Source organism: Orcinus orca, chromosome 7 (genome assembly GCF_937001465.1).
Source record: "Orcinus orca chromosome 7, mOrcOrc1.1, whole genome shotgun sequence".
Taxonomy (NCBI): Eukaryota; Metazoa; Chordata; class Mammalia; order Artiodactyla; family Delphinidae; genus Orcinus; species Orcinus orca.
The window spans coordinates 85912833-85939943 of NC_064565.1; the positions used below are offsets into that span (position 1 = coordinate 85912833).

Genomic DNA, 27111 nt, shown 5'->3' on the forward strand with positions numbered 1-27111 from the left:
TCCTCTACAATCTAAGGGATGCTTTCAAAATTGTACTGTTTTTGGATTAGCCCAGTTAAGGCGATTTTTAAATTTTAATGAAGGAGAATTTGGGGATTTTTAAGTGAGGAAAAGACAAAAATAAATAACCATTTTAAACACTGCATACATATGAAACAGAAATAGACTCACCGACATAGAGAACAGACTTGTGGTTGCCGAGGGGGAGGGGGTTGGGGGAGGGATGGAGTGGGGAGTTGGGGTTAGCAGATGTAAGCTATTATATATGGAATGGATAAACAACTAGGTCCTACTGTATAGCACAGAGAACTATATTCAGTATCCTATGATAAACCATAATGGAAAAGAATATATTAAAAAGAATATATATATATATATATATGTACAACTGAATCCCTTTGCTATACAGCAGAAATTAATACAACATTGTAAATCAACTATACGTCAATTTTAAAAACAGAGCAAAAAAACCCCACACTGCATACATTAATTTTAAAGCTAGATATAAAGTTGCAAGTGCTAATCTAAAATAAATATCTTGTGTTTTTTATGCTCTTCTTAACGTTTTTTTCCTCAATTTTCTATTAATAAATGTTTGACTTTGCTAATAAGAAGACAGTGTGTTTTTAAATGTTGCTTTCTATCTTGTAGAAATGAGAATTAGAATGCAGAATTACTAATCAGATATGTACAGTAAGAGAAAGTCTACCTAATACACCTTTTCTGTCATTATTGTAGTCCTCTGGGAAACTGAAAATTGTAGTTTACACACACAAAACCCCAGCTGTTACTGCTGCTGATTTCACCTGTGGTTTCAGAACTGCTGAGTCAACTTCATGGTTCTGGCTCTTTAAGAGATTAACTCATTCTCTCAATCTTCACTCTGCCTTTGACCTTGGCTCATGTTGTAGTAAACATTCTTTGAAGTCTAAATAAATATCTGTTTTATAATTTCAAAGGCAGGGACCTCAACATGCACGCATTCAGTGTCAAATCACAGTCATGTTAGAATGAGTCAAATAAGTTCATGTTCTGAGTTCAGAGTGCAATTTAACAGAAAGGTGGACAAGTGGACAGCTGTCTTCCTTCTAGATGAATCCTTAGACTCCTGAGCTGGGATACCTGTTCTAAATTAGCCTATTTGATATGTAAAACAGAACCTTATTAAAGAAAATTCTTCCCCAAAATGAATTCATCAGTCACATCTATTTATGTATTAGTCAAATGGTCTTAGCTCCAAGAAGTACTCAAAGAAAACCTTATTTAAAATGAGAGTTGCAGCATTTATTTCAGGTTCTTTTTAAAGAATCTTGCTTTCTGTCCAACTTCCCAAAATTAAAGCATGAGCTCCCTCTGCTGAGTGAATTATTGTATGAAACAGAATTTGTGCAGTGCCTGTGATGCCAGAAAATTCTTATAAACAAGCAATTATGAAGTGAAAAAAATATTTTCCTTTTTAAAAATCACGACTATAATATGGGATGGAATGGAAAGGTGGAGGAGAGTAATTTACAAGGTAGAGATTCGTTAGTTGAGATATTTCCTCCTAAACCTCACTTCTGCATGGTGACGCTTTATAACCACCATTGCTGGAATCACCAGGAAGTGTTTACAAGCCCCTGTTCTCACACCTACCCTACTACCTGGCTTTGGTTCTTCACAGCACTCAATGATATCTGAAATTACCGTCCTTATTTATTCATTGATCTGGTGATGGCTGTCTTCCCCTGCTAAAATGCTGGCTTCCTGTTAGAGAAGAACTTGTCTGCTCTCAGCCCTAGAACAGTGCCAGGCACACAGTAGGTGCACAGGAATATTTGTTAATGGGTGGAGGAAGAGAGGGAAGCAGGAAGTCAGGTTAGCACTTGCTGAAAGCGTCACCTAGGAATGTGACCCATGTAGAGAACGATTCCGTGCCAGTCATGTAGAACTGGATACAAATTAGTAGGAAATGAGAGAAAGAGAGAATTACTGAAGGCATAGGGAAAGGGGTATGGAATTCAGGCTTAACCTTAAAGATGGGGAGGGTTTGGTCAAGTTAGACAAGGAAGCAAGCAAGCATTGTGCTAGGCACTGGGATACAATGGTCTTTTAAAAAAAAAAGGCATGGACGCCACCCTCACAAAGCCTACAGTTTAAGCGTGAAGATAGATGTCAAACAAATAATCACACAAACTAAAATTTCAACTGGACAAGTGCTCCAAAGGAGAGGTGCATGGTGTTAGGGGAAGAGATAACAGGAGGACCGATTTTATAGGGGAGTTAGAGAAGGCTTCTCCTAGCTGAGATCAAAGGGTAAGTGGGGATAACCAGGTAAAGAGGATGAGCGCAGCGCATGCCAGGGGCTGGAGATGGAAAACGTGCTGCTGCTGGACCACGAGGGGAGAGGCTGGAGATGGACCCATCACCCGGGAGGGAGCGCCGACTTTGTGGAGCAAGAAAGGGTTCTAACGGTTTCCATCCGTATTTTTTCAGGGGTTCTAAGCTATTTTGACTCTCTTTTTCTTACTTTCTGTATTTACAAGATGGTCCACAATGAGTATATGTTACTTTAATAATCAGAAAAATGGGACATTTACGAACGAAAAAGTTGTCACCATATGTCCACTGGAGCCTTCTTTCCCTACTCGCCTTCTTTTCCAGGCTTACAGAATCTGAATGACGATATCTCGCTTTCGGGCAGGACAGCCTGGGAGAGGCCGCCACACAGCTCCCAGAGGCGAAAACACAGCGGTGAATCACTTGAGAACCTGGGCTTCACAGCAGATCATGGCTCTGTGTTCTCTTGGCCCACCTCCAGGTGTGGGTACCTTAGTGAGGAAAGGTTGTGTCACTCAGTATTGCTGCCGTTTCCTGCTACATCCATCTGTGCTTCCACAAGGCCAAATCAGACGGACTACTTAATTTCAGATCTTCGTGGCATAAGCCACTTGAATGACCAGGTTCTAAGGGAGGTGGGTGCTGCCTTCCTGGTCCCCCCACCCAGGCCCTGTCTGCCATTGTCTGTTGAGGGTCTATCCCATCCAGCAAGTCTATGTTAACAGCCCCCAAAGGAGATTTAAAAAGACAACTAATGGATTCGTTGAGAGCAACTGAACTGGTAATCAGTGTGAATGAGAATGACACAATTTATTCAACCTTTTAGGGTAATTCTATATTATAGCAACTATAATATGTCATATATAGCTATAAATTATTAACTATAAACTATAATCTACATATAAATAACATACCACAGAGTTATCCTTGTTAGCCCTCAGTGTCTCTGTATGAAAGAATTGTTGGGTTGTGCCTGCAGCCCAGTCTAAACACCCCTCTTTGAATGCTGGGGCTTTGTGTTTCTGTTGGCTTCCTCGGGATCCTGTTCTGTTCACATTCTAGCTGCTTGAGTTAGAACGGCTGTCTCTCTCTGTGAGGGCCTTTAACCACTGATGGTAATCTCAGTCTATCTGCAGTCCAGTGTTCAAAGTGAATTCTTCAAAGATGGAATCCTCATCCATGGCCTTCCCTGGGGGGCAGCTTCCCCAGAAGGAAGGTTGTGACTGTGTGTTGCCCACGGGCCATCGTTACTCTGCCCTCACTCACACCTGACGCCCTCGTTCCTTGTCAGCTCTGGGCTGCCTGCATCTGTACTGCAGCCATGGGAAGGGTTCAATAGTGCTTCACCGGGAACAATTTTAACTATAGTGGAATCCCCAGAAGAGGATTCATGAGGATCACAAGACATCTTTCATGGTGTCAAGAGCCTATTGACTATAAAATACCTAGATTTATACTGACCTTGTCAGGTAAATTAATTGGAAAGGGAAGTTCCCACAGGACCGGCCTGGGGAAGTGCCCCTCTGTGGTGAAACTGAAGACAAAACAGAACACATTTTGGTTTACAAACTACACGAGAAAAATAGGTCTCTTTTTACTTTTTTTTTTTAAATAACTTTTTTTCATTTTTTAAAATTTATTTATTTACCTTTGGCTGCGTTGGGTCTTCGCCGCTGCGCACGGGCCCTCTCCAGCTGCAGTGAGCGGGGCCCACTCCTCGCCGCAGTGCGCAGGCTTCTCATTGCGGTGGCTTCTCTCGTTGTGGAGCACAGGCTGTAGGCACGCGGGCTTCAGTAGTTGTGGTGCACGGGCTTAATTGCTCCACGGCATGTGGGATCTTCCTGGAGCAGGGCTCAAACCTGTGTCCCCTGCATTGTCAGGCAGACTCTTCACCACTGCACCACCAGGAAAGCCCTTTACTTGACTTTGGACCAAGAAATGTTTTAGCCAATCTGACCCTCTGCCTTATCCATCACGCTGGCTTTTGAATATCTTTTACCTCCTACCATGAAGCAAACCCCCTTCAAAGGATAAACATTTATTGCCACAGAGGCCACAGGCTTTGAAAGAACATCCCTCCCAGAGGGCTCCCCAAATGTCTTGAGGAGGACAGCACTCTTGAGATAAGCGTGTGGTCTCTCCCAAGGAGACTGCTTCCAGGGGAGTAATATTTAGTTGCACGTCTACAGTTCAGGATTTGGATTGAAAATAATCACATGCCTCTATGGCTGTCTTTCATTGATTGATGTTATCGCTGTCATTTGGATTTTATTTGTTGATGTCACTGTTCTTGTGAGTAACATACCTGTGTTTACCACTGACCCTCTCAAGATATTTCAGCTCTTCAAACTCTCCCACATGCTCTCTCCCACAGTATACCATCTGTCTGCCACTGTCACATTTACTCACTGACTCAGACCCTTCTGCCCAATAAATTGCCCCCTTGTAGCCTCGGCAGAGTGCTTCCCGTAAGCTGGAGGAGTCTTGCTCTGTTAGCACAGGTGGAAAGCTTTTTCTCCAGGGCAGGGTCCCTAGATACATCTGGATATAACCATATCATGGGAGAGTCACGATACTATGTGTGGCTATTTTCAATTTCATTTTAACTTTAGAATGCCTTTTTATAATAAGAATACTACTGGATTAATAAAGTATAAGGTTGTTTCAGTAGTATATGGTGCCTAAAATTAATGCTTCTTCCCCCACTCCCCAACAAGAAGGAACGCAGTAAATTCCTTTAAACGATCATTTTCTTTCTGGAGAAACACATGCAAGCCTTAAACCAGATCAAGTCCTAGTTTCTGTTTTCATTTCTGTCTTTAGAAAGGTATAAGATTATGAAGTTTATGATGTCCACTTTCATCTGTTTCAGTTATTTTTATCTTGAATTGGATTCAACATAATAAAAATAGAGTTTGCAGCAAATATTTTACACATGCCTAGGTGCAAACAGTAATAACAGATTAGATGTTGATCTGCATCATTAGAGGGCTTTAGGTCATTGCACTAGTTTCTTATCCATCTTCTGTAAAAGTTCTAAAAACCTAGGATCCTTAGCACCACAAATCCTATCATTGAAAGAGACTAATAAGCTTGTGGTATAGGTGAGGAGGGTTGAGGTCCAAAGAAATTTAATTATTTCAACAAGGTCTCACAGCGAATAGGTGGCAAAACCAGGACCAGAACTCTCAAAGAGTAAAAATACGGAAACCAAGTAGCATATTGCTTAAATGTTTGAAGTAAAATGTTAGGGGTTAGTAGGATCCCACCAACAGGGGGCAGCAAAGACCTTCTCGCCTGCTTCGGTGTAATTTATGTTCTAGTTTTAGGGATGTGGCTTTTTCTCTGATATGGTTTCTGACGTGACAGAACCAAGAAAACAGATGTGTTATCAGTCCTGGCCTTAGTGACAATGAGAAATCAGGTGGTCGCTGTCTAGGTGGTGTCTCCAGGCCAGAATACGTACCACAGAGCCCAGTGGATGACAGCACCTCTGTTCCTAGGTTATTATTGAGTGAGGCAGCTGTCTCTGCAGGAAGACAGCATTTAAAGCACTCGAATCTGGATTTTTCACTAAGAATTGTTTCCAATAGTCAATAAATTAGGCAAAGGAGAGCAACAAAAGTAAGAAACTGCCAGAAATTCTCATGTGCATTTCTAAGCAAATACCAGCGACCACAGTCATGTCAGCTGCATGGCTATGGGGTTGGAAACGAGGTGAAGTCGGGAGGGGAAGATGAAAGATAAATTCAGAGTGTGGGTGCAACAGACTAGCCTGAACCAGCTCCCTTCCCAGCCTACAAGGGGGCACTGGGGTCTCCGCAGGCTCCCCCTCCAGTCTGCTGCCTCCCGCTCTTTCTCATGCTTGGCCCCCTTTCCTCCTGTGGTCCTCTCTGTCTTCCCCTGGGTCTCACATTTCAGACCTTCCTGTGCTTCCTGTCCCTCATTCAGGACTCTGACTCGTTTCCATTGATGAAGGGGGCGGGAGGGGGCGTGTCCTTACTCAGGCACTTGTCCTCAGCTCCCACTAAAGAAGTTTGTTCCCCGTCCAGCTCAGCTGACAGTGGAAATGGATTTTATCAATCTACCTGTACTTATCCAGCAACACAGATTAGTTTTCTGGGAGCATAATAACGCCTTTTCTTGTCCCCTGGAGTCAGAGTCTGCCCTGTCAGTTGCAAAGCCACGTTTGGAAATCATCGGGGAAGGAAGCCCTTCACTGGGTATAGGACCAGGTCAAGTATGGACTGAAAAATCAACTTAGAATGTACATATACACGTATACACATACATTTTGTGCTTTCTTTATAAAAGTGAAGCATGTCCTTTCATGGATATTTGACAAATATGGAAGGATGTAAGGAAGAACGCTGAAATCTCTTATAAACCTACCTCCAATATACAGCCACAGTCAAAGTATTTCAAAAATACTAAAAACTTGATTCTCATACAAATCTAAACTAAGCACACATGAAGATTTATTTAACTCATCACTGAGGGAACCAGCTAGATGATAAAACTAAATGAAAGTGAATTTGAGAGACTGAGTGTACATGCACTGAGAGAACAAGGAAGGAAGGCTGCTAGTTTAGATACAAAGATGGTTCCTATCTTGCAGAGAATAAAACCGTAATCTTTAAGAGCAGATATAACTTGATTAGCTACTGAGGGAAAAAATCCACATGTTGTCATGTAACTTCACAGAGTCCAGGCTCTAAATCAATAGTAAAGACAGTCATCCTGCTTATCTGCAGTTTCACTTTTCTGTGGTTTCAGTTACCCCTGGTCAATCGCACTCCAAAAATATTAAATGGAAAATTCCAGAAATAAACAATTCATAAGTTTTAAATTGTGCGCCATCCTAAGGAGCATGATGAAATCTCTCGGCGTCCCACTCCATCCCGGCAGGGACATGAATCACCCCTTAGTTCAGCGTTTCCTTCCCGTTATTCACTTAGTAGCCATCTCGGTTACCCACAGTATCCTAGTGCCTGTGTTCAAGTAACCCTTATTTTACTTCATAATGGTCCCAAAGAGCGAGAGTAGTGATGTTGGCAATCTGGATATTCTCTTACTGTGCCTTATTTATGAACTTTATCAGAGGTATGTATGTAGAGGAAAAGAACAATATGTATAGAGGTCAGTACTATTTGCAGTTTCAGGCAGCCGCTGGGGGTCTTGGAATACAGTCCCTTCAGATAAGAGGTGACAACAAAGGAGTGTTCCCCTAGAGAATCAGATAATCACTGAGCGGCTCTGCTAGACTGTTTTGATATGACATGGAAAGGACATACAGTCATTCTTTTTTCCAAGCCTTGGATAGTTTTTCTTAACACATCATTATGATTTTAATAGATTTCCTCTAGTCTTAAGAGTTTTTAGGATGTATATAAATATGTGAATAAATAAAACACATATTTTTACCAAGTGATGATTATGTTTTATATATAATCAGACATGTTTCTTTTTTCACTTTATAGTGTATCATGAACATTTTTCCATGTCACTATTTTTCAAAAACAATTTTAATGGCTATGTTTTTTAATTCAGATGGATGTGCTATAATTTATGTAACCAATCCCTCATTGTTGAGAACAATAACATTATAGTGAATGTTCTAGTACATAAATCTTTGCATTTCATTCCCACTTATGTCCAATTCCAATTAGTTCCTAGAAGTGAAGTTTCTGTCCACTTTTTAGGTCCTTAATACTTGTAGCCTTTAGGAAGATTATTTCCACTTATACTTTCAGCAACTGAGTATGATTACATTTATTTCATCACACCCTTACCAACACTGGGTATATATATATTTTATATATATTGTATATATACAGTATATATATTTCTAACATATATATTTCTAATATTTGACAGTTTAGAAAAAAGGGTATCTTATTATTTTGATTAGCATTTCTTTAATTATCTGTGAAGTTATACTTTTTTTAAAAATTATATTGACTTTTTTAACATTTTTTTGGAGTATAATTGCTTTACAATGTTGTGTTAGTTACTGCTGTATAACAAAGTGAATCAGCTATATGTATACATATATCCCCCATCCCCTCCCTCCTGCGTCTCCCTCCCACCCTCCCTATAGCTCTGTTATGTTTTTATGCTAATAAAATCTCACAAAAATGAACACTAAAGACAGATCTGAAGGACAAAAATACAACAAAAGGCAGCAGGAAGCGTGAGAGAAATACAGAGGGAAAGGATTTTGTGGCTGACCCCTGTGGCTGGAAGCAGAAAGACTTATTGTTGTATGCATGTATGACAGACAGTCACATTCACATGGTCCTCAGGACCCCAGACCAACCCACTGCTATAGACCCGGGATGAACAGGAGAGAGAGGGCAGAGCAGTGGTCAAACGTGCTTCCCAGATCAGAAAGCTGGTTCTCGCACTGGCACTGACTGATCTGCTGTGGCTGGGTTGGTTGTTGGCCCACATAGTTTACTAGATGGCACAAAAGAGCCTGTTATTTGGAGATCTGCCCAGTGTTCATCCCCAGGATCTCTGGAAGACGTCTGCAGGGGATAGGAGTATTCCCTGTGTTACATGGAATTCCTCTGGTTACATGGAATTACAGAAGGTAAGAACTGACACTCCTTAAAGATCTTCCTTTACATGTTGCCCCATTTGCCTGAATGGAATTTTATCCTCAGTCCACCTCCAAATTCAGAGTCCCACGTCAACAGAAAATTCTCCGCTCTCGGTTTATAAGTTCAAATGTTTTTTAGTTGAGAAGCATGGATCTAATCTTGCACTTTTGCTGGTTTAGAAACTGAAGCCCAAAGGGCTTAAAGCAAACAAGCAAATGAACAAAAACTCCTTCCCAAAATTAAGACAGCAGAACCGGGACTAGAACTCCTGTCTCCCAGTTTCCCATGTGACCCTCGTTTGATCAGCACTGCCTGCCTGGAGGGAGATGTCACATAGGCTGGCTCCCAAAGCTGTCAGATGACGCTGACCAGAGCACATGGCCTTCCACTTGCCAGTATTAGAAATGTTTACCTCAAGTGGACTTTCACTAAGATCTGTTTTATGAAACATGTATGCTTTCTCAGAAAAGCAGACTTTCCCACATATTAGCTGTCCCAAGTCCGTCTTCTCTCGTGGTCCAGTCCCCACCCCAACTCATCTTCATCGCACCTACCCTCTTAGCTTCACACTGGTAAGACAACGAGGAAGAAGAAAATTCCAGTTTAAGTTGAACAGACTAGTCTGGAAAGTTCTTTCTCACGTAGACTAGGGAAAGATCTACCCATTTCTTAGTGGATGTCTCCGTCTCATCAACACTCCTGCTTGGTTGATTTGCTTTGTGATTGGCTTTGTTTTTGTAAACATAGAGTGTAGATCCTCAGCAGCCCCTCCAAGACCCAGGAAGATGCTCCATCGTGCACCAGTCAGGTATTAAAGATGCCGCAGGAGAGGCTGTATTTTGTGAGGACACGCCTGTCTTAGCAGGAGAACGCTTCTTGGGTGTGCAACCAGCACCACACGCTAAAATCATGTAAGTAAACAAGGGCAGAGTTAGAAAGCCAGAAATATCTAGCAGGTATTATAAAGGCATAATTACCTATTAACAATCTACCCAACTCAGTACATCAAAGTATTTCACAACAAAGCAATCCCAGCATTTAGCTTGGTCAAAGAAAATTTTTAAAGAAGATAGAAAACTGGGTTTGGGAGCAGGTAAAGAGTGCATCCCTGCCAAGATAAGGAGCTGGTATATGAAGAGCTGGCCATTGCTACCCGAGAATGTAAAGGATGACAATTACTTCCTCAGCCCATGAGATCCCAAAGAGCTACAATCCTCTCTACTGTTTTACTGAATGTCCATCTTCAAAGGAGCCTGAGTTCCCAGAAGTGCCACCAGCTGAGCATTGGTTTAGGAAACCTCAAGGATATGCCTTCAGTGGAAGGTGAGAATAACAAAATGCTCCCCTGCGGACGCCCTTTTTTGTCATCCTCAGCATCCAATGAAACCAATATTTTCCACTTCCATAGCGTTAGCACGGTTTTAACACACTGCCATTATAGACTTGCCTGGTGGTGCTCCTGTGAATTACACTGGGGTTCTTGAGATGCTGTTCACACATAAGAGGGCCACGACATCCCATGTAACACTTGGCTCCTTTGTGGTTCTGTTTCCTCCCCAGTCCCACTGATGCCTCCAAGGCCCTGGCATTGCCTGGTGCGGTCCACCTGATAAAAACTCAGGATGACCCATGATAATGGCCGTGAAGTAGAAAGGCCATCTGCATAGGACCAGGTGGTATGACCAGAGTGTCTCAGATTCTCACGGTGCTTTCGTAGTGGCAACTGCTACTCCCTGGTGCTATTTTCCAAAGGCCTTTATACACAGGACCACATGTAACCCTCCTCACAACCTTAGAACCTTAGATTATTTATTTGTACTAAGCCTTATTTCAGAATGAATTTGAGACAGCGAAGAACCCTCTTAGGTTGGCATTTTAAGATGAAGACACTGAGGCTTAGAGAGTTCTAGTGAATTGCCTGAGGTCATAGAGCTAGAGGTGGCAGAGCTGAGCTGGCGTTCAAACCCCATGTTCTACCCTACAAGAAACCCCACGCATCATCCCAGGGCATGTTGTCCCTGGCTGACAGGGACCTTGCTGCTATACATTTTCATTCCCTTCTGACATGTTACTTATGATGCGGGCAAGAGTGTCCATCAAATACATTTTGATTCTGTTTGATTCTGTGTTGTTTAATTTTGAAAAATAAATTTTAAAAGTAACCTTGAAAAATACCTTGAATTGTCCATAAAGTCCAGAACACAAGGTTTTATACATATGATCCTATTCGGTAATGTTTATGCAAACTAAAGTCTGAGAAAAACGTGACTTAAAATACGGAACAAGGGTTAAGTTTCTATGCAGGTGTCTGAGTATTGAAATCATTCTCCTCTAACATTCCCATCAAATTCCTGGCTAGGAGTGGAGGGAGAATTCTAAAGACCATCTGCTCGCCTGCAGGGATTAGACTAATCTAAATTAAGCCTCCAGAATGTTTGTGGTTGTGAGGATTAAAGGTGTTAGAGGAGTCCCAGTTTCAGTGAAGGCTGAAGTTCATAGGTAAGTTAAGTATGCACATGACGGGATTCCATTATATGATGGTCATATTTTCTGAGCTGTTCCAGGTCAAGATGGTTTGAGGCACTAGGACATTGTGTCTGAAATCTGTGCTGTCCTAGGAAATTCCTGGAGTGACGGTTAACACTGCGTTTGGTTTTCAGTGTGAGAATGTGGAGGCGACCAAAATCAGGAATCTTGAATTACACTATATCGGTAATACCTTTTGTTTGTTACCACCCACGGGATGCAATACAACACAGGTCATTCATCAGGCCTGACAAAAAATGAGAACAAAGAAATGTGGAGGAGGCATTTCAACCTTTGATCAAGTAATTGAAGGTCAATTCTTAAGTCCCTTTTCATCATGAAAGTTTTAAAATACTTACGCGATTTTAATCGATGATGCTGCTTCTGTAGAACTTGGGTGCAACTGACTCATCTTAATTCTTCTCATGGAAGTTAGTAAAGAGATGGACCAACCAGAACATCAGACTCAGAGAAGAGTGGGAGGTTTTATGAAGGACATTGAATCCTTGGCCAAAAAATAGTACTGGTTCCATAGACTATGGAAGTCATTTGAGGGTTTGAATAGGAAGGTGATAGGATCAAAATTTCCCTTCAGTGAACCTGGCAGTGCAGTTTGGATGTAAGTGTCCACTGGAAACAAGGTCAAAGGTCATTATAGTATGCCAAGTGAGAGATGACGGCTGGCACCTTGGAGCAGAGAGGAGAATACAGGTACGAGTCGCTAACTAGGTGTGAAGAGTAAAAAGAATCAAAGAAAACCTTGAAATTAGACATTGGCAGAAGATGAGGGTTCAAGGGGCCAGCAAGCCATTTGAGGGTACTGTCCACAGCCAGTTAGAAGGAAATTCTGGTGCTTTGAGAAATGCTGAGGCTGGAGATGTAGGTTTGGGAGAAGCCGTGTGAGTGAATGACATCACCAAAGGAGAGAATAATATCTGAAAATCAATTTTTAAAACATATATCACACCTAGTTCTTCAGAGATTTCCAAATAAAAAGACAAATACTCTAAGACCAGAATCTGAAGTAAAGGGGTGGAGAGAGAAGGAATTGGTCCTATGATTTATTAAGGAAAATTATAGCCACCAAACTCATGGCAGAAGCTGGAGGGAGGAGATAGAAACAGAGGCCTGAAAACAGAATCTTTAGCAACACTTCTCATTGGAGTTACTATTAAATTCCCAGACTTCTATCACAGAGAGAACTGAAATTGGATGAACCTAATAATTCCAGGATACCCATCCTAGATATTCAGGGGTATGAATTCAAAAGCTGCCCATATATAAATATTTTTTGGTATCAGGTCAGTTTAAAATTTATGTTGATGGGTTGATCATTAAGTGCTTCTTTCCAATTGCCCTGGTACTTTTCTGCACCATCTCCAGCTTCTTGAAGGCAAACAAACTTTATATTCTACTACCTACGATTAATTATAGATTTCTGAAGTTTTTACCTCCCACTTCAGTGAAATTTAGAAAAAAAAAAAATTTTATCCTCCACTCCTTCCCTCCCCTCTCCCCCTCACATACAACCATTTATTCTTCACAGCTGAGGTCCCTGTGGGTTTTAAAGAGGACTCTTTCTCCTTTTTAAATTTTTTAATATATTTTTTTAACTTTTTATTGAAGTATAGTTGAACTACAATGTTGTGTTAATTACTTCTGTACAGAAAGTGACATATATATATATATACACACACATTCTTTTCCATTATGATTTATCACAGGATATTGACTACAGTTCCCTGTGCTATACAGTAGGACCTTGTTGTTTACCCATTCTGTCTATACCAGTTTGCATCTGCTAAACCCAAACTCCCAGTCCAACCTTCTCCCACCGCCCTCCCCCTTGGCAACCACCAGTCTATTTTCTATGTGCCTGATTCTATTTCATAGATAGGTTCGTTTGTGTCATATTTTAGATTTCACATATACGTGATATCGTATGGTATTTGTCTTTCTCTGACCTACTTCACTTAGTACGATAATCTCTAGTTGCATCCATGTTGCTGCAAATGGCATCATTTTGTTTTTTTATGGCTGAGTAGTATTCCATTGTATATATGTACCACATCTTCTTTATCCATTCATCTGTCGATGGACATTTACGTTGCTTCCATGTCTGGGCTATTGTGAATAGTGCTGCTATGAACATAGGGGTGCATGTATGTTTTTGAATTACAGTTTTGTCTGGATATAGGCCCAGGAGTGGGATCGCTGGGTCATATGGTAGTTCTATGTTTAGTTTTCTGAGGAACCTCCATACTGTTCTCCACAGTGGCTGTATCAGTTTACATTCCCACCAACAGTGTAAGAGGGTTCCCTTTTCTCCACACCTAAAGAGGCCTCTTTCAGTGGGTGCTGGTTGTGGTTTGGATTTAATCTTTCTAGTAGATAGATGCAAGACAAATGACTGGCTGGGTGTGACTGCTGAAGTGCTAGTCTCTATGTGCTGGGTAAAGCCACCCCTGCCCCCTGGGCAGTTTCATTGCAGAAGTAGATTCACCCTTGGGTGAGAACATCTCATTATTTATTCTTATCTGATCACTGACTTTTTGCTCAAGTCAGTAATAATTAGTTTCTAGTTCTTGAGAATACGCCAATGAAAGCAGATAGGGAAATGGAGCCAAACATGTGGGAGATTTTAAATTGCACATAATCGCTCAATTCTCCTGTGTATAATAATAGCTGCCTGTGAAAACTTTGCCAAATTAAAATGATTCTTTGTAATCAAGATAGGAAACCAAATGTTACTCCCATGACCTAGAAGAAAATAATAGTAACACTTAGTAAAACGTGCTGTATTGTGTTTTGAATATGTTTAAATTAAGTAGCTCTAAAAATAAGACCCTGTGGGAATTTCCTGGCAGTCCAGTGGTTAGGACTCTGCGCTCTCACTGCGAGGGCCCAGGTTCGATCCCTGTTGGGGAACTAAGACCTCACATGCCACAAGGCAACGCCAAAAAATTTAAAAAAAAAATTTTTTTTTAAGTTTTTAATAAAAATAAATATAAGACCCTCATCTGCTTGCTGTGTTTAGCAGGGGAAACACACTTAGGACAGGAACATTATTATGTGGCACCAAAGGCAGAGGATAAAGAAGTGGACATACACCTGTCAAGCCAGGATGCAGCATTAACACAGGTTGGTACATTTCTAGTCACGATTTTGGGGTCATGATGCATTTCTAAATGAGGTGCTGTCATTTTCTTGATTTATAGCTGTGGAACCCAGGTATAAAAGCTAATGCTTAGGCAAATATTAAACATCAAGAAAGAGGCAAAGCCCAGCCCCGATTTGTACCAGTCTCCTCTAGTCTCCTCCAAGAGTCCTCCTCCCCTTCTTCCCAGATAATAGCTGCCTCCTACTTCATAAAAAAGGAATAACAATAATTGAGGCCCATCAAGTATGAACTGCCCCAATCCCCACTTCCCCTCCCCACCTCCACCATGCATGCAGTCTCGGATGGTGAGGGCTCCTCCCTCCTTTCCGGGGTCAGTGTTGACACCAGCTCCCTTGTTCCACTCACTCTCCACAATTATCCCTTCTGTGTTCCATACCTTTAACTTCCATCTCTTTACTGCCTCATTCTGAGGAACTCAAGTCCATCCCATCCTTAAAAGTAACCCTCTCTTGATTCTGCTTCCTCCTCTAGCTATTGTTTCTTTATCCTTCCCTTCAGAGACAAGTTTTTATAGCAATTTCGTACCCTGTGTACTTCCTTCCAGCCTGTTTATGCCTCAACTTACTGCTTCTGCCAAGGCCACCAGTGGCCTACTAGTCCTCCAATGTGAGACACTCTTCAGCTCTTTCTGGTCATCTCTGCTGCCTTCTACACTGCAGACCGTTTGGTCCTTGCAACTCTACTCTCCTGGCTTCTCTGACATTAATCTCTCGAGTTTCTCTTTGTGCCTCTTTGTTCCTTCTTTAATTTCTCTCTGGCTCCTCCATCTCTGCCTAGTCCTATTATTCTTCTGGAAATCCAGACCCCTTAGAGTATAAAGGTATAGACCTTTCTCCCAAAGAAAAAGGAACTTTCTCCCAGATAAACTATTTCCTGTATAAGTAAGCCTACCAGCTTCAATAAACAACCCCAAAGCTTAATGGATTAGCACAACCGAGGTTGATTTCCTGATTGGGCAAATCAATGTGAATGTTCTCCTAGGTGGCTCTTCTCCAAGCATGATTCAGGGATCCGCCCTCCAACATTATGTGGCTCAGCCACCTTGGAGTCTTCAGCTTCCAACTGCACAGATGGGAAGTCAGGGAGAGTGAAAGATGCATATGATCCTGCCCCCATTCCATTGGCCAGAGCTTGGTCACATGATATCACCTAAAAGCAGGGGAAGGTACCTGCCCCCATCCCATTGGCTGGAGCTCAGTCACATGATTTCACCTAGAGGCAGGAGAAACTGAGAAAAGTAGCTAGCTACACACTTAGGAAGAGAAGTGGATATTGGCAAATGCTGTGGGGTCTCCCAGACTCCTTGATGCCTAGATTAAGAACTGCTTTAAATGTTAGAGTTCCCCTGGATCCCGTAGCTCATCGCTCTTCACTTTCTTTAAGGTCTCATTGGTGCTCTCACTGTCTCTCATCGTTTCTCTACCCTCTCCATGCTGGTAATTATCCACTTTAGCCCTGACCTTTCCCATGAAGATCTGACTTCTCTATCTAAGATATTTCATTTGGTTGGGCCATGGACACCTCAAAATCAACAAGATCAAAACTCAACTAACCATCCTCCTCCTTAAACCAATTTCTTATTCTGTTTTTGACCTGAAATAATGACCTTATCATTTACTTATGCACAGAAGGCAGAAAACTAAGTGGCATTCTCAATCTCTCACCCTCACTTCCTGCAGAAAATCCTCCCAACTACCTCTTAAATGTTCTCTGAAAACTATTTAACATGTTTCTCTTATGTTTTACTATTTAAATTTTTTTGAAAATTTTCAGTCATTTGGAAAAATGAAAATCTATATGCTCTTCCCCTAGATTCACCAATTATTAGTATTTTGCCATATTTGTGCCCTTCTCTCCCTCTCCCCTACCCCACCCTCCTCTATCAGTGTTCATTCTTCTGAATGCTTGAAATTCTTCAAAATAAAAAATTTAAATAGCAAAACATCAGAAGGAAATAAAATGTTAAATACACACACACACACACACGTATTCCTACAGTATCTTCTTTCATAATCACAACACAATCATTCTTGGGAAATTTAACGTTACATAATACTATTTCTCTCATATATGAGTCATATTCAAATTTCTCCAATTGACTCAATAATGTCCTGGGAATTTTTGGTTTGTTTTTTTCTGGTCCAGGATTGAATCCAGGATCATACACTGCATGTCTCTTTTATCTCTTTTATTCTAAAACTGTCTCAGATATTTTTTTCATGGCATCGATACTTTTGAAGAGCCAGGAGGACCGTTCAGCAGAATATCCCTTTGTTTGGATTTGATGGTTTTCCCCTCCTGATTGGATTCAGGGTAAACATTTTTGGCAGGAACATCAGGAATGTCTTTTGAGCACCACACATCTGGAGGCACAAGACCTTAATGTGCCCCATTATCAGTGATATTAAGTTTGATCATTTGGTTAAAGTGGCACTGCCAGGTTTATCCTTTGCAAAGGTTATCTTTTTCCCTTTGTAGTGAATATGCTATCCGTGGAGTGATAGTTTGAGACTGAATGAATATTCTGTTCCTCCCAAATCTTTCACCCATTGGTTTTATTTATTTATTTATTTTAAAATTTATTTTATTTATTTATTTTTGGCTGCATTGGGTCTTCATTGCTTTCTCTAGTTGCAGCAAGCGGGGCCTAATCTTCATTGCGGTGCACAGGCTTCTCATTGCGGTGGCTTCTCTTGTTGTGGAGCATGGGCTCTAGGAGCACAGGCTTCAGTAGTTGTGGTGCGTGGGCTCAGTAGTTGTGGCACACAGGCTTAGCTGCTCCGTGGCATGTGGGATCTTCCCGGACCAGGGCTCAAACCCACGTCCCCTGCATTACCAGGCGGATTCTTAACCACTGCGCCACCAGAGAAGCCCCACCCATTGGTTTTAATATCACTGATGATTCTTGCCTGGTGATTTCTTCTAACTTTATTATACATTTTACATTTATTACTTGACATTCTTCTGTAAAGAAATTTAAATTTTTTGTATCAATATGGACTTTAAAACAATTAATGTGTCAAAATCCTCTCCAACCATATGATTTTTGACACTCAGATTGTTCCACATTTGCCAGTAGGAGCCCCTTCAAGCTGCCTCCTGTAGCCTTTTGACATAAATCCATCAGCTGTTGAGCACATTCTTACTTTCTAATTCAACAAGATTGCCCCAAATCTGGAATTGACCTTTCTCCAAGGAGCCCGGGTTACTTTTAGTGGGAAATGGTATTGAGAAACCAGATCTGGTGTTAGGTGTGTTCATTGCTACTGGGGTGTCTTTGCTCTTTCCTATTTTCAGCTAGAAAATACATATTTTTAAAAGAAATGAGTTCATATTTCTTTTAATACTTCTAATTTCAATCCAAAACTACAGGGTTCTTCCTCACTTTCCCCCATTCCATATTTGTATCCCCCTTCACCCACACTGAGAACTCTGGTTCCCAAAAATATACATGTATTTATTCATTTGCTCAGTCCTGTAAACACCCACACAGAATAGTTTCAGAATCACTACACTCAGCACTACAAACCACAAACTTGCTAAGTAAAGTTGAAGCTTTCTTTTTATTCTAACAATCGATCCTAGTGAGAGTGTATACCCTGAAAATCGAGTTCAACATCTACTTGGATTAATGTTTTTTGGTAATAGCATCAGTTTTACATACAGCTAAATTCATTTGTTTCTGCTTATATATTCAATTGTAGAGAATTTTCCCCATTGCCATTTATGTAATTTTTCATCATGTAAAACATCCTCATAACTATTAATGGATGTATAGAATACTTCAGTTGTTGATATTTCACTAGTAAGCTATTTGGGCTTAACCTCAGACTTTACAAAGACTTCTTCAGGGGATTCAGAAGAGTTTTCAGAAATATATTATAAATAGTAATTTGTTCTTCCCCAGTGTCCTTGTACACCTAAGAGTGTGACATACCATCTCCTGCCAATCTACCTGCCATGATTATCCCTTGGGATACGGGCCACAAGCTGGGACTCATGTTGCTTATCGTCGCCTCTATTCCTCTTACCCCAGCCATGGTGTCTGGGGGCTCCTGGGACTCCCGCCACCCCCAGGCAGAAATGACCCAGCAAAGACCATTCTTTTGAGCAGTGGTCTTAATCCCTGGTGCAATTACTATCACTTAGAGAGATTTTTGAATGCTGATACTTATCTCCCCTTCAGACCAGTTAGATCAAAATCCCTGGGGGTGGGATTTTGTCAGTCAGGCTTTTTTGTTTGTTTTCCTTCATGCATTGCTTTATGAGGAGCTACTTATCAGTCTTGCAAACTCTGAGCACAAGATTCTCGAGATGCCACCCAATCCAAATATCTATTGGTAACAATCCATGGAGGGGCTCTCTTCTTCCCCAGAAGTATCTCAAGAATTAATTATGCATCCCTGAATCTTTAGAAATCGTGTAAAATTTTATGTAACTTAGATGTAAATATAGAGAATAAGATGATAGAAATTACATGCAGTGGTGCTTTGATATTTTCAGTTCATCCCTCATCCAAGAATTGGTGAGTCTTCAGACAGAGCTAAAGACTGTCCTTGGTCTTTCTCTGCTTCAATTTTACAATACGTTTATGTTTCTAGTATCTTTCTTACCCCACACAGCTCTGTGGATGTCTGATTCAGGACCCTTCTTGCACTACACGGATTATTCTCAGTTCCTAGACATCTAGTCTTCTTATCATCATGTTTCCACACAGGCTGCTCCCACCACCACTCACTGCAAAGAATGCCTCCTGCTCTTCGCCTGGCCTCTCGTCCAGGGGCTCACCTGCTCTACTTTCTACCTGTCTGTTCCTAGTGGGGCCCAGCATTCTGTGCTGGTGGGCTGTATTCTGCCCAGTGAGGCAGCAGAAATTATTTCCCGATTGATGTCTGAGTCAAACACGGATCCTGTACTGAGCAGACACACAGCCATACAAAGAAAGAGAGACACCTTTCTTTAACTTGCTCCCACCTGCAGCTGCAGAGTTACCATCACCCCTCCTCACCTGCCTCAGTGGGACCATCACCAGCCTCAGACCCAAGGTTATCTTCGTGGCACATGTGCTGCCTTGCCCGCCTGACTCAGGATCATTTTTAAAAGGCATTATAGGCATATGTTCAATTTTTAGTAGTCCAACCAAAATTAGGCAGACTGTGATCTTAAGAGCTTCATAAAGGAGGTGGTATTAAGTGACTTAGTGAAAAAAGAAAAGGGCGGGGTTCAGTATACTGAAGAAAAACCACTAGGTTTCTGTTATGGGTGTCGCAAGCAAAGTGATGTTTTCTTGGGAGGTGGCTTCTGCCACTTTCATGGGGTGGATTTAAAATAGAAATGGTTAGAGCAGACTCTGGAATTTGAACAGCTGCAGTAGTTTGGATGTGAGAGAATTAAGGCTCAGACAAAAGGATGGCTGTTGAAAGAGGAGAATAGAATCCTAGAAATGTTATAAGAGAAGAAATAAATGGCAAGATTTGAACATAGATTGGTATTTGGATGGAGAATATGAGAAATTAAGGCTTGAAACAAAACTTTGCACAACAGTGAATCATTAACGCCATTAATTATATAAAGAATCTTGTCAAAGTTAATAATAAAGGAATCAAAAAATATCTCAAACTAGAGGGTGTGGAGAAAAGGGAACCCTCTTACACTGTTGGTGGGAATGTAAATTGATACAGCCACTATGGAGAACAGTATGGAGGTTCCTTTAAAAACTAAAAATAGAGCTACCATATGATCCAGCAATCCCAATCCTGGACATATATCCGGAAAAGATGAAAACTCTAATCGAAAAGATACATGCACCCTAATGTTCATAACAGCACTGTTTCCAATAGCCAAGACATGGAACCCAAATGTCCATCAACAGAGGAACGGATAAAGAGGATGTGGTATATATATATATATATACAATGAAATACTATTCAGCCACAAAAAAGAATGAAATAATGCCATTCCCAGCAACATGCATGGACTTGGAGGGTATCATACTAAGTGAAGTAAGTCAGACAGAGAAAGACAAATATCATTCGATATCACTTATATGTGGAATCTAAAGATATTATACGAAGGAACTTGTAAATTTACAAAACAGAAATAGACTCAGACACAGAAAACAAACTTACGGTTACCAAAGGGGAAATGTGGGGGGAGGGAATAATTAGGGATTTGGGGTTAAAAGATACATGCTACTATCCTTAAAACAGATAAACAACAAGGTCCTACTGTATAGCACAGGGAACTGTATTCAATATCCTGTGATAAACCATAATGGAAAAGAATCCAAAAAAGAATATACACGTATAACTGAATCACCTTGCTGTATACCTGAAACACTGTAAATCAACTATACTTCAATTTTTTTAAAAAAAAGAAAGCACTGAAAAACATCTCCAACTACTCAGAGGAAATCCAGTGAATTGCTTTTGATAACCAATCTTAAAAACTGAGAGTTATGTACAAAAAACACAAAAAGTGGTCCATTGTGACTCCTAAGAAAGATCAACAGAAAAGGAACTTCTTAAACATTAAGATAGCTTCCCACCTGCCTCATTTATTAAGAAGAAGCAAAAAATTTATAGCTTCCTACTCTTTCCTGGGTGGTATTCTACTCTTTGTCTCCTAACTCACATAGTCGAGAAGATGACAATGGTTTCTGGAATACTCCATAAACATGAACTCACAGTCTCAAATCATTTAAAGTTGAGATTCTATTTTTTTCCTCTCCATTTTATTCCAATCCATTTTATTCTAAAGGTAGGCATGACATAATAATAAGTGGAGGATGCCACCTACTACTTGGGAAATATAAGGTGTGGAAAGTCATTACATGCAATAAAAATTCAGTGACTGACTAGCTTGCAGTTTCAAATATCTACAGAACCCTGTGTTCACCCACAGGCTCCGCTGACAATGTGATTTCTGCATCTTCTTATCAAGCCCCACTACTGCACTCTGTGACAGTTGAGTCACTGCACATAAAAGAAAAGGGAACATTAATGCAGGGAATGAGGGAAAGGCTAAAAGCAGGATGAACGTATGAAGAGAAGCCATAGCATTTGCAGGTCTCCTTGTTTGGGGGGACCTTGGGAATACAGACAGATTAGGATTTGGGGTGACACTGGGCCAAGCCTGATTCATCCCCATGCATTTATAACCTGGTTACACAAGTGCTCCTGTTCACTGAAGGATATACTTCTGGCACCATCAACACTGTGGAATATAGCCTTGAGTCTCTAAAGAAGCAGAAAATACCACTAAGAATCTAAAACAACCATCACAAAGCCCAAGCACTATACCGCAGGAGATTTCAGCCTGCGGGAGAGGCTCTTTGGTTCTTACTCTGAGCTTTATCAAGACTAATTTACAAGCATGGGTGATTTCCCACTCCACTGTGCATTAGAAGTAAATCCCTGCTCAGACATCACCTTCTCTAGGAAATCTCCCTGTGTGAGCCTAGATTCCCTGCACAGTTCATTCAGCACCATAATTGGTGAGCACTTCCCACATGCCAGGTGCTCTCTTTCCCAGTACCTTGAACATCTCATTCTGAATCAAGTGGCTTGTCACAAGCTGGTCTGCCTGCCAGACCACTGGCTTCTCGTGGGGGGAAGTTTCCTGCCTCTGCATTTCTATTCTCCTAGTATCTAGCACATAAAATACACATACAAGATGCTCAATAATATGTGCTGAAATGCAGTGTGTGACAGCACACCATAAAGGAGTCAGGGGTCAGGCAGGTAGAGGGTCATATACGGCTGCTTCCCTTGGAGGGATCATTCATTCAACAGATAGATAAGTAGTTCAGGGTTCTTCAATAGAGCCCACCAGAGAGTATCAAGTAAGTCAACCAGAACAGTGACTGAGAGCTACAAAATTAAAATAATGGAAGAAACTCAGAACATTTAGTCTGAAGAAGGAAAGAGCTGAGGTGTGAGCGTGGGCCGCTGTCAGGAGACGGGAAGCAGCCAAGGGAGGAAGGGCTGTACCTGTGGATACCACCGAAAGCCAAACAAAACACAGCGACTCGTCAGCCAGGATAGAATCCCCAGGGCTCCCGTCTCACCCTGCTCCCTCCCTGCAGTCTCTAAGCTGGGGCTCCCTGGACGTTGGACTTCCTCCCTCCCCTGATCGCCTTCTGGCATCGACGGTCGCACATCAGAGCTCCCCGACACTGACGCTCGGCCACCCCATCTTCAGCCATACTCTAGTGACTGCGTGTCCTTTTGATGGATGTCTCAGGTTTCCCCCAACCGACTTCCACAGAGCTCACTCATCGTTTCCTCTCTTCCCTCCCACCGCCCTCACCCCAAGGCTTGTAGGTGTCACGGCATGACACCCTTGGCATCTGGAAGGAGGGAGGGCAGAGGTTTGAGCCTGTCCCAGGCACATCCCTCCTCTGCTTATACCAAGGGAAACACTTACATGGGCACTTCTCATCAGCTCCTCTCCTGCCTGGGGCCTGGGCCTCATTCTTGACCCTCATCCAAGCCCAACTGCCTCTGCAGCTTTGTCTCGTGTTCCAGAACCGCATTGAGTCCCTCCCACGGCCCCTTTGACTCACTGTCTAATCCCTTGGCAATAGGTATGAAGGCATCACTGGCCTATTGGGCTTTTTCCTGTGTTCCCCCGATGTTTCTGGCTATTCTAGGAGCTTCAGAACTCGTCTTTTCTCTACCTGCTCATCTCCTTGAGGGAGGCCCCACCTTCTACCTTTGCCTCCTAATGAGCCCTCAAATAGAAACCCACAGCCCACTCCTTTTATAGATGGAATCTCCATGACCCACCCCCCATGATTTTGTGATACACATATTTTTTAATTCTCACAATACATGTATTCTAATTTAAATAACAAATATATGCTATAACACCTTGGAGGAGGAGGTGCTGTCCTGAGATCCAGAAAACAATGGTTTGTCCCAGCTCCACAAAAGGTTGGGAATGCGGCACCATCCAGCAGAGCTGTTCTTTCCATTCTTTTCTTTACCTGGGGTCGGACTCACTGATTCAGGAGATATTTATACAAGAGGGCACCCCCCCCCCCAAAAAAAGTGTTCCTTATTTGGGACTTCTTAAATAAATTACGCTGCATCTATATGATGGACTGCTAGGCAGATATTAAAATAAATGAGGTAGAGCTTTATATGCTGCTATGGGAAAATATCCAAGAATGATGTTTATAACATTATACCTTTTGTAAAAATCATCTCACAAAATTATGGCGTATTCATAAAAATAAATTCTAGAAGGAATTTCAAGGAAATGATGACAGTGGTTACCTTTAGGAAAAGAGGCAGGGCTGATAAGTGGGCAGGGGAGACTTCACTCTTCGTCTTGTACCTTCCTGTGTTGTTTGATTTTTCTAACTGGGTACATGCACATGTTCGTAATCCCTTCTACGAAGCCCTTTAGGCCAGACGTATTTTGGGATCCTAATTTTCCTGATTTAAAAGATCATATGATCTGTCTACCAGATACTATGTAAAATCTTCAGCAGAGTCTGGGGCAACATACCCTATCCAAGCTTGTATTTCCTCAGTGAAGTGTATGATTATTCACACTGAGATTTTTTAAAAGACTATGAATCTCATCATTGGATAAGATCAAGTCAGGTTTCTCCACCACGTTGGTTTTCAGGGCTTTTTGCAATTCATAACTGCAGATACGGGACTGAGGACTTATATTAGCGCTATTCAATTTTTTTTTATGATAACAGGGTGTGAGCAATGAGATAATGGATGATTTTTTTTCTTTGTACTTTGCTGTATTCTATTCCTTACTTTTCTCTGCATGCTTTTTACTCCCCAGAAGCAGCTGACAGTAATAGGCTCAGAGGAACAGGAACACACACTCACTAGGACAGAGTGGCGATCCCTAAATGACAACTGCGGGCAAAAGGAGCCAGTAAGCCAACAAAGGACAAGGAGCTCTAAATTCCGCTGGGTGTTAACAATTTGGGTCAATTTGTTATTGCTTCGCAGGGCAGAAGAAGCAGGGTTAGAGCGTTCCCCATTGAATTCAACCTCACAATAGGAAAGAGGGAGATAGGAGAACAGTGCCCAGCAGGCATTCGAACTGTAACTATTAGTGCAGCTGAAAACGGCAAGAGGACCGAGAGAAAGCTCAGGACTAAATTCTAACAATAAAGTGTACATGTAGGCTTTTCTTTACTTCACAGTTTTCATGGAGAGGCACCTTTGCTATTCACAGGTCGCACACACCTTTGGATGAACCCATTGATCCTGTACGTACTTGAATGAAACTGTCTTTATTTTAGGGACTTTTGGTACTTCATTTGTGACTGCCTCACTGTCAAAGATTCGTGTACAGATGGCAGGAAGAACAGATTTCTAATTTTATTTCCAGGCTGCTGTTTGATTCATGTCTACACAGATGGGGCTGTAATGGTAGTTCATGATGTAGTTGGATCGGGACAAGGTATTAACACCAAAATGATACGTGTGAGGTTGTTTCAGTTTCGCCATCAGCCAAGGTTAGACTTTATAAAATATTCCCAGACACTATTATATCACCTGTGGGCTTTCTAATGCAATGACCACAATTGCCCACAGGTGTCCCTAGGCGCTCATTGTGGATTACCTGTCAATGAGGCAGCTGGGATTTGGGAAGGGGGCTTCACCTCCCCTCTCTACTGAGAGGGGTTTCACCAAAACTCAGCTCCCCAAGGACCACTGGCTCCTTCCCTCCTGTAGAGAATCTGTAATTGCTCAAGGGCTCCTAAGCCAATGCTGGGCTACCAGCATTCCCAGACAACTCTTGTACATAATTAGCACCCCAAATTCAGACTTCCTGGTACCAGACAACCTGTTCATTGCCTCATCAATGAGCCCACTTTCTCACGCTCATCCCATCAAAGGGGGACCCACAGTAGAGTCAGGGCCCTTCCTCTAGAATACGGACCCATGCTGCATGTACAGTGGGCCTCTCCATGGGTCATGAAAAGATGGGGAATCTGTGCTGTCTCTTTGCAAGAACCCCCTTTCCTCAATAAAGACTTTTTTAAGCCCATGCCATGTGGCATTGTGGGATTTGTTTTGACCTCTGACACTTGACAGTTTGGGGGATAGTGAAGCACTTCCTATTTAAAAGTTTTCAAACTCTTACAGATATTTGGTTGTTATGTATCCACTAAACCATAGATGATGAATCTCCTCATCACTGTTCAAAAGAGATAAAAGACTTTTCTGTAGGTTTAAATTAGTGTCCCAGACCACATTCTGTCCACTTGCTTTCCTGTGCAGGTAGCCAGCCATGAATTAAAGATACTGATGTCTTGTATACATCTTGGCAAGATAAATACCATGACTGTGCCCAACCTTGGTCTCCACTAGTGCAGATGTCAATGGAAAAGCTGTGCGGGTGATGATTTTACTGACACCAAACCTCCTCTTAATCTCAAACCCTTTTTCCAGAGGAGCCCTCTGCTCTAGTCCAGAAAATTTCTCATGATGCCTTCCTTCCTCACGAGCACCGGACAGAAGAGGGTAAAACACCATGTCACAGTGTTTCTCTGTACCACCTGAAATAGTGGGCACAGGATTATTGGTTAGGAGCGTAAGTTCTATTTTTCCTTAATACATTTTAAGAACACCACCCCAAGACCCTAACTTCACAAAGGCAGGACACAGTGCCTTTCTTCCTGAAGCATTATTTGAAGTATAGAATGTAATATGATCCATTCATTCCCAGCCTGGCCATGGGAAACTACAGAAGAAGGGGGCTCAAGAGGAACTCTCAGGTGGAGATAAGTAGATCTTGAGCCAGGAGGTTGTCTCTTTGAAAGGCTTGAAATGTAAATTGGTACCACTCCTGTACCCTTGCCATTTCACTCTCTATGTTCAAGCAGAGCACAGTTATAACAAGCCCCTACACAAAATACCTCCTTACTTGAGAACGATGACCACCCCAGACAGCCCTCTCAGGGGTTCGGAGACCCAAAGGTCATGGTAGCTAAAAAAGGACAAGTGCAACGTTCCACTTTGAAAGGATGTGGGCAGAGATCTCCCTGATTTGGTCTGCCGAACTTGAGTACCAAGGCCAAGAGTAACCTACTCAATACTGGTAACTCTGTAACCATTCGGGTTACAAGAATGTCTTCTTTAATAAGTGTCACTTAGATGACATCAAGCACTGTAGTTACCTAATCTTATTTAGTACCTAAAACAACCCTTCAAAGTAGGTATTAGGGTGACCATATCATCCAAACCAAGATACCCTGGAGAGCAAAGGAAGTCGTCAATATTAACGTAAAGATAAGAAGTGTAACCAAGGGACTGTCCTGGGCAGACCAGGTGTGTGGTCACCTACTGTTAGTATCTCCAGCTCCCAGATGAGATCCCTGAGGCATGGAGAGTGTACGTCTGCTGAGGAGAAGCAGAGCTATTCAAGCCCAGGGATGTCTGACTCCAAAACCCACGTCTCTTCACACCACGCGGCCTTGCTCTTACCTGATCTAGG

At 41.8% G+C, this 27111-nt stretch overlaps 1 long non-coding RNA gene across 1 annotated transcript; it reads right to left on the bottom strand.

Moving 5' to 3' along the window:
• Positions 1 to 2536: 2536 nt before the first annotated feature.
• Positions 2537 to 8373, bottom strand: LOC117201759 (uncharacterized). The gene is made up of 3 exons (XR_004483851.2): positions 3968 to 8373; positions 3781 to 3853; positions 2537 to 2810 (listed from the first exon to the last, which is right to left on the bottom strand). It is a non-coding gene; the product is annotated as an uncharacterized LOC117201759 (long non-coding RNA).
• Positions 8374 to 27111: the final 18738 nt, after the last annotated feature.